The sequence below is a fragment of the Mesocricetus auratus genome, unplaced genomic scaffold (genome assembly GCF_017639785.1).
Source record: "Mesocricetus auratus isolate SY011 unplaced genomic scaffold, BCM_Maur_2.0 Super-Scaffold_100676, whole genome shotgun sequence".
Classification (NCBI taxonomy): Eukaryota; Metazoa; Chordata; class Mammalia; order Rodentia; family Cricetidae; genus Mesocricetus; species Mesocricetus auratus.
The window spans coordinates 25,076,251-25,089,125 of record NW_024429266.1 but is presented as its reverse complement, the minus strand read 5'-3'; positions in this window follow the sequence as shown (position 1 = coordinate 25,089,125).

The window sequence follows — 12,875 nt, the reverse complement described above, 5'->3', positions numbered from 1 at the left end:
TTTCTATCTGAATAAATATCCTACTACATTTTCCTGGCATTATTGGTGTGAGTGGTTGAGCACCCAAAGAAGCCCTCAAAAACGATACGAGAAAATCTGTTAAATAAATAGAAGAAAAAACAAACTAAAAAATGCAAGAAATCAACAAATCTCTAAAGGAAAGACAAGAAAAAAAACAAACAGATGAAGGAAACAATTCAAACAGTTCAAGAACTGAAAACCGAAATAGAGGCAATAAAGAAAACACAAACTGAGGAAATGCTGGAAATAAAAAAGCTGAGTAAATGATCAGGAACTACAGATGCAAGCATAACCAACAGAATACAAGAGATGGCAGACAGAATCTCAGGTGCTGAAGATAAACTAGAGGAAATAGATTCATCAACCAAAGACAATCTTAAATCCAACAAATCCTTAACACAAAATATCCAGGAAATATGGGACACCGTGAAAAGACCAAACCTGAGAATAATAGGTACAGAAGAAGGCAAAGAAGCCCAGCTCAAAGGTGCAGAAAACATATTCAACAAAATCGTAGAAGAAAACTTTCCCAACCTGAAGAACATGCCTGTGAAAGTACAGGAAGCTTACCGAACACCAAATAGACTGGACAAAAAAAGAAAGAAAGAAAGAAAGAAAGAAAAAGTCCCCACACCACATAATAATCAAGATCCCAAACATACAGAATAAAGAAAGAATATTAAGAGCAGCAAAGGAAAAATGCCACGCAACATATAAAGGCAAAAGTATCAGAATTACATCTGACTTCTCCATGGAAACTCTGAAATCCAGAAAGTACTGGATAGATGTTCTACAAACACTAAGAGACCACAGACTCCAGGCCAGACTTCTATACCCAGCAAAACTCTCAATCACTATAGATGGAGAAAAAAAGATATTCCATGACAAAACCAGATTTACATAATACATATACACAAATTCAGCCCTACAGAAAGTTATGGAAGGAAAACTCCAATAGGCAATAGTTAATCTCACATTACCAAAAGCCAGAAATAGGGGGAAAACTCACACACAATACCACCACCAAAAACTAACCCAAAACAAACAAGAATCATCAATGGTCATTAGTATCCCTCAATATCTATGGTCTTAACTCACCTGTAAAAAGTCACAGGCTAACAGAATGAATATGAAGACAAAACCCATTCTTCTGCTGCATACAAGAAACACATCTCACATTCAAAGACAGACGTTACCTCAGAGTTAAGGGTTGGGAAAAGATTTTCCAATCAAATGGACCTAAGAAGCAAGTGAGTGTAGCTACCCTAATATCCAACAAATTAGACTTCAAACTAAAGTTAATCAAAAGAGATGAAGAAGGTCATTTCATATTCATCATAGGAAAAAAATCCATCAGGATAAAGTCTCAATTCTAAATATCTATGCCCCAAATACAAAGGCACACACATTCATAAAAGAAACATTACTGAAATTCAAATCACACATTAAACACCACACACTTATAGTGGGGCACTTCAAAACCCACTCTCACTACAAGACAGGACCACCAGACAGAAACTGAACAAAGAAACAAAGGAACTAGTAGAAGTTATGACCCAATTGGGTTTAACAGATATCTATAGAACATTCCATCCAAACACAAAAGAATACACCTTCTTCTCAGCACCCCATGGAACCTTCTCTAAGATTGGCCACACACTTGGTGATAAAGCAAACCTCAACAGATACAAAAAAATTAGAATAACCCCCTGCATCTTATCAGACCACCATGGCTTAAAATTAGAATTCAAGAACAACACAATTTTCAGAAACCCTGCAAACTCATGGAAATTGAACAATGCTCAATTACATCACTCCTGGGCAAAGGAAGAAATAAAGAAAGAAATCAAAGATTTCCTAGAATTCAATGAAAATTAAGGTACAACATATCCAAACCTATGGAACACTCTGAAAACAGTTGTAAGAGGAAAGTTCATAGGGCTTAATGCCCACATGAAGAAACTGGAGAGTAGCCACACTAGGGAATTAACAGAACACCTGAAATCTCTAGAACAAGAAGAAGCAAACTCACCCAGGAGGAGTAGACACCAGGAAATAATCAAATTGAGAGCTGAAATCAATAAAGTAGAAACAAATAATACAAAGAATCAATGAAACAAAAAGTTGGTTCTTTGAGAAAATCAACAAGATAGACAAACCTTCATCCAACCTAACCAAAAGGCAGAGAGAGAACATGCAAATTAACAAAATCAGAAATGAAAAGGGAGACATAACAACAGACACTGGAGAAATCCAGAGAATCATAAGGTCATACTTTGAAAACCTGTTCTCCACAAAGTTCGAAAAGTTAAAGGAAATGGACAATTTCCTGGATAGATATCACCTACCAAAATTAAATCAAGAACAGATAAGCAATTTAAATAAACCTATAACCCATAAGGAAATAGAAGCAGTCATTAAAAATCTCCCAACCAAAAAATACCTAGGGCCAGATAGCCTCAGTGTAGAATTGTACCAGAAATTCAAAGAACAGCTAATACCAGTTCTCCTCAAAGCATTCCATGCAATAGAAGCAGAAGGGTCATTGCCGAACTATTTTTATGAGGCTTCAATAACCTTGATACCCAAGCCACACAAAGACACAAGTAAAATAGAGAACTGCAGACCAATATCACTCATGAAAATAGATGCAAAACTACTCAATAAAATACTGGCAAATGGAATCCAAGAACACATCAGAAAAATCATACACCATGATCAAGTAGGCTTCATTCCAGGGATGCAGGGATGGTTCAACATATGAAAATCCATCAATGTTAGCCACCATATAAACAAACTGAGAAAGAAAAATCACATGATCATCTCACTAGACGCTGAAAAATCCTTCACCAAAAATCCAACACCCCTTCATGATAAAGGTCTTGGAGAGATCAGGGATAACAGGAACATACATAAACATAATAAAAGCTATATACAGCAAACGACAGCCAACAACAAACTAAGTGGAGAGAAACTCAATGTGATTCCTCTAAAATCAGGAACAAGACAAGGCTGTCCCCTCTGTCCATACCTCTTCAATATTGTACTTGAAGATCTAGCTAGAGCAATAAGACAACAAAAGGAGATCAAGGGGATACAAATTAGGAAAGGAGAAGTCAAACTGTCACTATTTGCAGATGATATGATCATCTACGTAAGTGACCCGAAGAATTCTACCAGCGAAGTCCTACAGCTGATAAATACCTTCAGCAAAGTGGTGGGATACAAGATCAACTCAAAAAAAGAAAAATCAGTAGCCCTACTATATATGGACAATAAATGTGCTGAGAAAGAAATCAGAGAAACATCACCCTTTACAATTGCCACAAACAACATAAAATATCTTGGGGTAACTCTAAACAAATAGGGGAAAGGCCTGATTAGCAAGAACTTTGAGTCTTTAAAGAAAGAAATGAAAGAAGATACCAGAAAATGGAAAGATCTCCCATGGTCTTAGGTAGGATCAACATAGTAAAATGGAAATCTTACCAAAAACAATCTACAGATTCAATGCAATCCTGATCAAAATCCCAGCACAATTCCTCACAGACCTTGAAAGGATAATTCTCAACTTTATATGGAAAAACAAAAGACCCAGGATAGCCAAAACAACCCTGTACAACAAAGGAACTTCAGGAGGCATCACCATCTTTGACTTCAAGCTCTACTATAGAGCTTTAGTAATTAAAACAGCTTCGTATTGGCACAAAAATAGACAGGTAGACCAATGGAATCAAATTGAAGATGCTGATATTAACCCACACACCTATGAACACCTGATCTTTGACAAAGAAGCTAAAACTATACAATGGAAAAAAGAAAGCATCTTCAACAAATGATGCTGGCATAACTGGATGCTGGCATGTAGAAGACTACAGATAGATTCATATCTATCACCATGCACGAAACCTAAGGCCAAATGGATCACAGACCTCAACATAAATACAGCCACACTAAACCTCTTTGAAGACAAAGTGGAAGGTACCCTGGAATGAATTGGTACAGGAGACTGCTTCCTTAACATAACACCAGTAGAACAGACACTAAGATCAACGATTAATAAATGGGACCTCCTGAGACTGAGAAACTTTCATAAGGCAAAGGACACAGTCAACAAGTCAAAACGGCAGCCCACAGAATGGGAAAGATATTCACCAACCCCACAACTGACAGAGGACTAATCTCCAAAATTTACAAAGAACTCAAGAAGCAAGTGTCCGAAACACCAAAGGATCCAATTAAAAAGTGGGGTACAGAACTAAATAGAGAATTCTTAATATAGGAGTCTAAAATGGCTGATAGACACTTAAGAAAGTGCTCAACAACCTTAGCCATCAGGGAAATGCAAATCAAAACAACTTTGAGATACTATCTTACTCCCATCAGAATGGATAAAATAAAAAACATCAACAACAGTTTATGTTGGAGAAGATGTAGAGAAAGGGGAAGAGTCCTCCATTGCTGGTGGGAGTGCCAACATGTACAGCCATTTTGGAGATCAGTATGGAGATTCCTCAGGAAAATGGAATTCAGTCTACTACAAGATCCAGCTATTCCACTCTTAGGCATATACTCAAAAGATGCACATTCATACAGTAAGAAGATATGTTCAACTATGTCCCTAACAGCATTATTTGTAATAGCCAGAACCTGGAAGCAACCTAGATGCCCCTCAACTGAAGAGTGGATAGAGAAAATGTAGTACATTTACACAATGGAGTACTACTCAGCGGAAAAAAAACAATGGAATCTTGAAATTCGCAGTCAAATAGATGGCACTAGAAGAAACCATCCTGAGTGAGGTAACCCAGTCACAAAAAGGGAAACATGGCATGTACTCTCTCATATATGGATTTTAGACATGGGGATTTCCAGCCTACAACCCCACCTGCCAGAGAGTCTGGGAAATAGGGAGGACCATAAGAGAGATATGCATGGTACCCCTGGGGAAGGGAAATGGGACAGGATCTCCTGAGGGGATTGGGAACATGGGGTGATGGGAAGGGAGAGGAAGCTGGGAGAAAGAGAGGGGGAGAAGAGGAGGGGAGAGGAGGACATGGGGAAGCAGGAGGGTTGAGTCTAGGAATCACTATAGGTTTGAGAAGAGATCTGGCACTAGGGAGATTTTCAGAGATTTAAAAGGATGACACCAACTGGCAAACTAACCAATAGTGGAGAGGCTACCTTAAGTGCCCTCCCTCCAATAATGAGATTGATGACTACCTTATATGCCATCCTATAGCCTCCTTCCAGTGGTATGGAAGCAGAGGCAGACACCCACAGCTAAACACTGAACTGAACTCCTAGAAATCAGTTGCAGAGAAGGAGGAGTGATGACCTGGAGGGTGAAACCCACAGAGACATCTGACCTGAACAAGGGGGGAGCTAATGGACCCCAGACTGGTGACTGAGGCCAGCATGGGACTGATCCAGGCCCCCTGAACATGGGTGTCAGTGAGGAGGCCTCGGCAATCTATGGACCCTTGGATAGTAGACCAGTGTTTAGCCCTGGCGTACAAATGGACTTGGGGAGCCCATTCCACATGGAGGGATGCTGTCTCAGCTTGGACACATGGGGGAAGGCCCAGGCCCTGCCCAGGATGATATGACAGACTTTGACTATTCCCCATGGAGGGCCTTACCCTCCCTGGGAGCAGAGGGGGAATGAGGTGAGGGGTGCCTAGGGAGGTTGGTGGGGGGCAGGGGAGGAGGGGAGGGTGAGAGGGCTGGGATTGACAAGCAAGCTTCTAATTTTAATTAATTAATTAGGTCATGGTCTAAAAAAAAATTGAAGATGACAAGAGGTGCCACTGAGGCACAGAAGCACAAGGCGTCTGCATTTGCTTTGAAGCAGCCTACATTCTGTGACCTCACTGCTCAAAAGTAGAAGCCTAGAGATTCCAGAACATAAACCCGGCCTAATAAACCTCAGCAGAGCCGCCAGCAATTCATATGTGTGAGGAGATAATGCCAAGAAGGCAAAACACAGCCAGTGTGCCCAACATCATGAGTAGTGACAGGTCTGAGGTGTCACTCAAATTCCAAGCAGTGTATCCTCACTTCCAAGATGAAGAAAAATAACTCCTGAAAATTTGCAATTCTTTCTGATTAAACCATACCATAGAGGTTTAAATGTAAATGAAGTAGTTTCCTATGTAATTACTTTTGTCTGTCACTTGGTATCTGGGGATAGTTTGTCTTATCAGTGGAAAACTACCACCCCCTTTCTCTTCTAGAATAAACTGCCAAAACAAGATGGAAAATAAATAAATAAATAAATAAATAAATAAATAAATAAATTGACTCTTAGGGCTGGAGAGATGGCTCAGTAGTTAAGAGCACTTGCTGTCTTGTAGAAGATCTGGGTTTGGTTCCCAGCACCTAAATGGCAGCTCATAATTACCTTTAATTCCAGTTCTAGGAGATCCAGTGTCCTCTTCTGGTCACCACAGGCACCAGGCATGCATTCAGTGCACATACTTACACACTGGCAAAACATGCACAAAATAAAATAAATACATATTCTTCTGAAATAGACTCTGTGTGCTGGGCATGGTGTCCATGCCCACAGTTCCAGCAATTGGAACGGAGGGAGCTAGGGCTACAGCACAAGACCCTGTCTCAAAAGACAAAACTGTTAGAGAGGAGAGGGGCCTGCACGATGAGGGATACAGCCCTGTAATCCTACCACTCAGAAGGCAGAGGCAGGAAGATCACCAAGAGTTTCAAGCCTGCCAGAGTTACATAGAGAGACCCTGCTTCAATAGCAAAGGGCAGTCGTTGGGAAGCTGGGAAGATGGCTTATTGTGTAAAGCACTTGCTGGACAAGTGTGAGGACCTGAATTCAGATCTGCAGAACCCAAATGTCTTAGTCAAGGTTATCCTTGCTGGGATGACACACCATGACCAAAGCAACTTGGAAAGGAAAGGTTTATTTGGCTTACACTTCCATATTTCTGTTCACCACTGAAGTAAGTCAGGACAGGAACTCAAACAGGGCTGCATGCAAGGGCAGAAGAAGACAGGGAAAGTACAGTCCACAGTCCTGACCTAAGAACGCTTACCATCTGCTGTGAAGTGACAGTTCTCAGTCATCTCAGGACACCTCACCTGTCTAGAGCAGTGATAGTTGGAGGGACTCAGAGAGCCTTAGACCCCGTGGATGAAGCTAAATCCTCTGGAGAAAAAAAAGTCTGAGAAAACCAATAAGACCTCTAGATAACCAGAGCCCCTTCTGAATGCCTAGAAATTCAGATAAATGCTTTATATTATTATTACTATTATTATTATTATTATTATTATGCCCCTAACTAGGATGGCCTTGAACTTCAGGTTCTCCTATCCTTACCTTCCAAGCACTAGGATCACTGGTGTGTATCAGCCCCTAGCTTGAGCAGAGATTGGAATCAATTTCAGTACTTAGCACATGTTAGCCAAACAGTCTACCAACTGAGCTACACTGTCATCCAGAAATGCCTAACAAAAAATGTTCTACTTGATACATAATTGATCACATAAGGAACCAAAAAAATTTTGCAGGGGCTAAGACAAGAAACTTAAAAGGTAAGTAAAAGACATTAGAGAAAATCAACAATCATTTTCCTTCTTTTTTTGTTTTTTTGTTTTTGGTTTTTGGTTTTTGGTTTCTGAAGACAGGGTTTCTCTCTGTAGCTTTGGAGCCTGTCCTGGAACTCGCTTGGTAGTCCAGGCTGGCCTCAAACTCACAGAGATCCGCCTGCCTCTGCCTCCCAAGTGCTGGGATTAAAGGCATGAGCCACCAATGCCTGGCAACAATCATTTTTCTTAAAGCTACAATGCAATCAGTGAAATTAAAAGCTATGAATAAACTTTAAACAGCAGACTAAAGACATAAGTAAATTGTGAATTCCAAGGCTTTGCCTAAAGAGACTAACCTGTGCTTTTTAAAAAGATGAATAATGGGGGCTGGAGAAATGGCTGTGTGGTCGGGAGCTCTTACTGTTATTGCAGAAACCCAACTTCAATTCACAACACCCACATCAGACAGTTAACAACCAACTCCAGCTCCTGGGGTGGGGGTAAGGGGAGAGCTGATGCCCTCTTCTGGCCTCTGCAGGCATTGCACCCATGTGCCCAAAAGTACATATTGTGCAGGCATGCTCTCCCTCACATAGACACACATACACACACACACACACACCCCATATGGAATCACTTCCTTTTATAAAATTAACAATTGGCCAAATAGTGTTGGCTCATACCTTTAAACCCCACACTATAGAGGCAGGTGGCTCTCTGTGAGTTGGAGGCCAGCATGGTCTACAGAGCTAGTTCTAAGACATCCAAGAAACCTTGTCTTGCAAAAAATATAATTAGAAAAATGAGAGCTCAGGAGGCCGAGGAAAGAGCCAAAGGGGCCTATAAACATTAAACTGAAGGTCCATGGAGATAAAAGAGTCAGTGTGAATACAAAGTAGGTCATAGCCCTAAACGTAAAATACAACACTGGAACGTGTAGGAGACAGCAGAGTAGAAGCTTATGACATTGAGTTACAGAGCGATTCCTTAGATAGGAAAAAGTACCACAGATACGGAAAATAATTGGTAAATCAGAAGTCATCAAGTTTTAAACATCGCATCTTTAGAAGATTTCAATCATCATAAAGAAAAAAGAACCAAGCCACAGAATAAAAGCAATTGCTTACAAAGCCCGTAAAGCATGATGTGCCCAAAGTTATATAGAGAGAGGACCTCAAACCTCAACAAGAGAAATGCCCTGCCCCATATGAGGCAAATATTTGCTACACCCAAGATGGATGAATCACAGGATTATGCTGGGACAGAATTAAGTACATAATGTAGTGTTTTGGTGTTATCAACTTAGAAAATATGATGTAATCTAGAGCGTGTAGGAGGTGAGTCCCCTGAAGACTACGGACCATGAGAACTCTGGGTGGTAATAACTGCATTTATCCCCCCCCACACACACACACCCCGTCACAGTGATGGTATCTTAGCTTGCTGTCTGCTGCTGTGATAAAATACCATGACCAAAAGCACCTTGGGGAGGAAAGGGTTCCATCATGAAGGGAAATCCAGGCAGGCACTCAAGGCAGAAACCTGGAGACAGGAACTGGAGCAGAAGCCGTGCAGATCATTGGCTTTTCTTGAGTTGTTCAGTTCGCTTTCTTATACACCTCAGGACCACTGTCCAGGGTTGGTACTGTCCACTGTGGAAGGGGCCCTCCCACATCAATCACCAATTAAGACAATGCTCCACAGGCTTTCGTCCAGGTCAATCTAGTAGGGCATGTTTTTCCCCTCAGCTGAGGTACCCTCTTCCCGAGTGACTCTAGTCTGTGTCAAGTTGGCATAAAATACTAGCCAGCACACAAGTTACACTCTTTAAATGAACTTTAATGTAGGGGCAGTCTTGATGGCTCATGCTTTTAATCCCAGCACTTGGGAGGCAAAGGCAAGTGGACCTCAGTGAACTCTAGACCAGCCTTGTCTACATACCAAGTTCCAAGCCAGCTTAGGGCTGCATGAGACCCTGTCTCAGCAACAAATAAGTAAAAATCAAATAGATGGGGGGGCAGTGGGGTGTAGGTGAGAGGACACCCTGTAGGTGAGCGCTCTCTATCCACTGTGGATCCTGAGGCTTGAACTCAGGTCATCAGACTTGTCAGCAATCGCCTTTGTCCTCTGCACCATCTCTACCCACCCTCAATAAAGTTTTTTTTTAAATAAAATCATATTAACAGCTTTCAGCTACTGAGTGTTTGTCTTTCTGGAATTCTGCTTACAGCACCTCCATACGGTTCTGATTTTCCTCAGAGAAGGGGTACAGTCACCTGAAAAGACCACATTTCCCAATCTCCCTACAAGGCAGGTGAGTTCTAAGTTCTGAAAGCCAAGGAAATGTAACGGGGGGGTGGGGTCATTCTGGAAAGCCTCTCCAAGCTGGACTAAGCCCTGCCCTTCCTCACCTTCGCTTCAGTATAGAATGAGGGTTTGTTTACTGTAGCGCCAGCAGCCTCTTGGGATTTAGTGATTTCAAAATAGAAAATTAAGTGCTGCTGACAGAAACAGTGGAACCCGGCTCTCCAATTTCACATCATGATTAGCATTGGACCTCACCACGAACTTTAGGACAGCAGTTCTCATCCTGTGGGTCAAGACCCTCTTTGGAATCCAGAGACTCTTTTCACAGGGATCACATATCAGATGTCTTGCATTTCAGATATTTACATTACGACTCATAACAGTAGCAAAATTACAGTCATGCAGTAGCAATGAAAACAATTTTAGGGTCAGGAGGTCACCACATGAGGAACTGTATTAAAGGGCCCCAGCATTTGGAAGGTTGAGAGGTTGCTCTAGAGAAACAAGCTGCTTTACTAAGTCAGGACGTCTTTGGTACTTTGGTCTCTACTGTATGCCCCCCAACCCAACCAACCCTTACTGACAAGCACCTTCATCAATGCCTGGTACAGTGAGTGCCTCACCGCTAAGACAGCAGATCCTGTGACAAGGTGACAAACTGACCTGAAGTAGAGAGATATAGTCTTCATGCAGCTGCCTGGTTCACAGACATAGCCTGCCACCCAGCGGGTGCTGACTTGGCTTCAGTCAGGAGGGAGTCTCCCATTGACCTGATAATGAGGTTTAGTGCCAATTGTCACCTTAACAGAATCCAACAACACCGGGGCCTCTGAGCATGCCTGTGGAGATTAGCTTATGTTACCTTCACACTGTGGGTGGCACAGGTTCTGAGCCTTAGGTTCTGGACTAGGTCAGTAGAGGAAGAGCATGAACAGCAGCAGCTTGCATCTGCTGCCCTCATCTTCCTGATTCTGAATGCCCCTACCACTTCAACTTACCCACAACTTTGCCCTTGGATGGTGAGCTGAAATAAAGCCTTTTGCCAGGGCATTTTTTATCACAGCAACAGGGGAAGAAACTGAGTAATACTTTGGTTTGAATTGAACTCAATTAACTTCCAATACCACCAAGGCTAGCTGCATATTATACTGAACTGAATAGCACGCTCTGGGAGTGTTATATTTTTGTTACTCTTAATTCACCTAATTCGCACTGTGTCTGTCAGCTCATGCCATCTACTAAGCCATGAAATCCAGAAATGTGGCGACCACAGTCTCAGTTCCTAAGGAGGACCTTCCAGCAGCCCATACAGTCCCAAAGCCTGAGGAAAGTTATGCCCAGACGTGTAAGGCTTCCATTTAGACATGCTCCCTCTCTCAAGAACTGCTGTCCCAGACAGAGCTGGGATAAGGTGCATCTGTGTAGCCAAGTGGCACCTCCCTGTTGTCTGTTCTTAACTGCAAGAATTAAAGAACTCCAGTGTTTCCCTCTCTTCGGATTGCAGTGATTTTTACTATTCTGATCTCCATCTGATCAAGGGAGACCAAAGCAATGTGTGGGACATGCCCAGAAGAAACAGCATTACTGATGCTAGGAACACTATGGCTTGTAAGGCTCCAAGTGGCTAAATGCACCAGGTCCTGGGGTTCCAACCTGCCCTGTAGAGCTGATCCAATTCACCCAAACAACTTGTTACCAATGATCCTCTTCCTAGGTTTGCAGAATCAGAGTTCTCAGCAATGTATCCCAGTAATGTTGACGTTGTTAAAAAATAAACACCACACACACACACACACAGCTAATTCTAATAGCAGCTTGTAAAACTACTATACTAGAAACAATTGTAGCCTTGTGCCTGGAGAGATGGCCATATAAGCATGAGGACTTGAGTTCAGATTCCCAGAATCCACCTGGTGCTGTAGCTCACATCTATAACCTCAATTCATGCAGAAACAGGATTCCCTAGAGCTCACGTGCCAACCTAGCAAAATGAGTGAGCTCCATTCCCAATGAAAGACCCTGTCTCAAAAAAGTAAGTTGGAGACCTGGGGTGGTGATGCACCTCTTTAATCCCAGCACTCAGCAGATAGGAGGCATAATAATAATAATGATAATAATAATATAATAAGTGGAGAGTAATTGAGGAAGACTTCTGGCCTACACACACATACATTCAATCCTACACATCCACGCACACATACATCCATATTCCCTCCCCCTTCCCCACCCACACAGGTTATATCCATGGAGAAATGAAGAGCTTCTATGTGCTGTAGTAAGGGTTTATTTGTTTTCCAAAAAGAAAGAGACGGGACGGGAAAAGTCATTATTAGTAGTTAATACTTTTAGGGGCACTTGGGTATATATCTCTTAGATCTCTTAGATACCTATAGGCAATCAAATGAGACAATTCCAACAACCAAAGCCACCCTCTCCTGCCACCACCTGAATCCTCCCACTAGATGGCAGACACACACCAGACTCTCACATAGTTTAGTTTAGCCATTCCTAGCAGTTGAATTCAGTTTCCCTTTAATCCAGGAACACAGACACATTCCTAGCACACTTCACAGGTCTGTTTTAAGGACAAGTGAACACATGACTAACACCGGAAAAGTTAGATGTGGATTTACAGCAGGGGCCAGATACTGCCGAGGAAGCAGAGCTCCTGTGAACATCCATGAGTGCAGGTAAGATGTCAGGTCATGCTGGTCTGCCCCTGCCAGGAGTCAGGACTCAGCACACAGTGAACCCCTTGCCAGCTCCCTCCTGGGCAACAGGTCACGATAAGGACAATGCCCAGTGGAATGTTCTGCCTCTGACTGCCTCTGACTGAGATGTATGTACCAGGGCTTGGTCCTGTGTCAAATGGGTTCCCACAGCTATTTTATTTTAGCTCATGGTTTACTGAAAGTGTATGTAAGCACACACACAGGAATAAACTAGGATCTAGCATGGTGTTGTTTGGTTTTGCAGTGTTGGGGACTGAA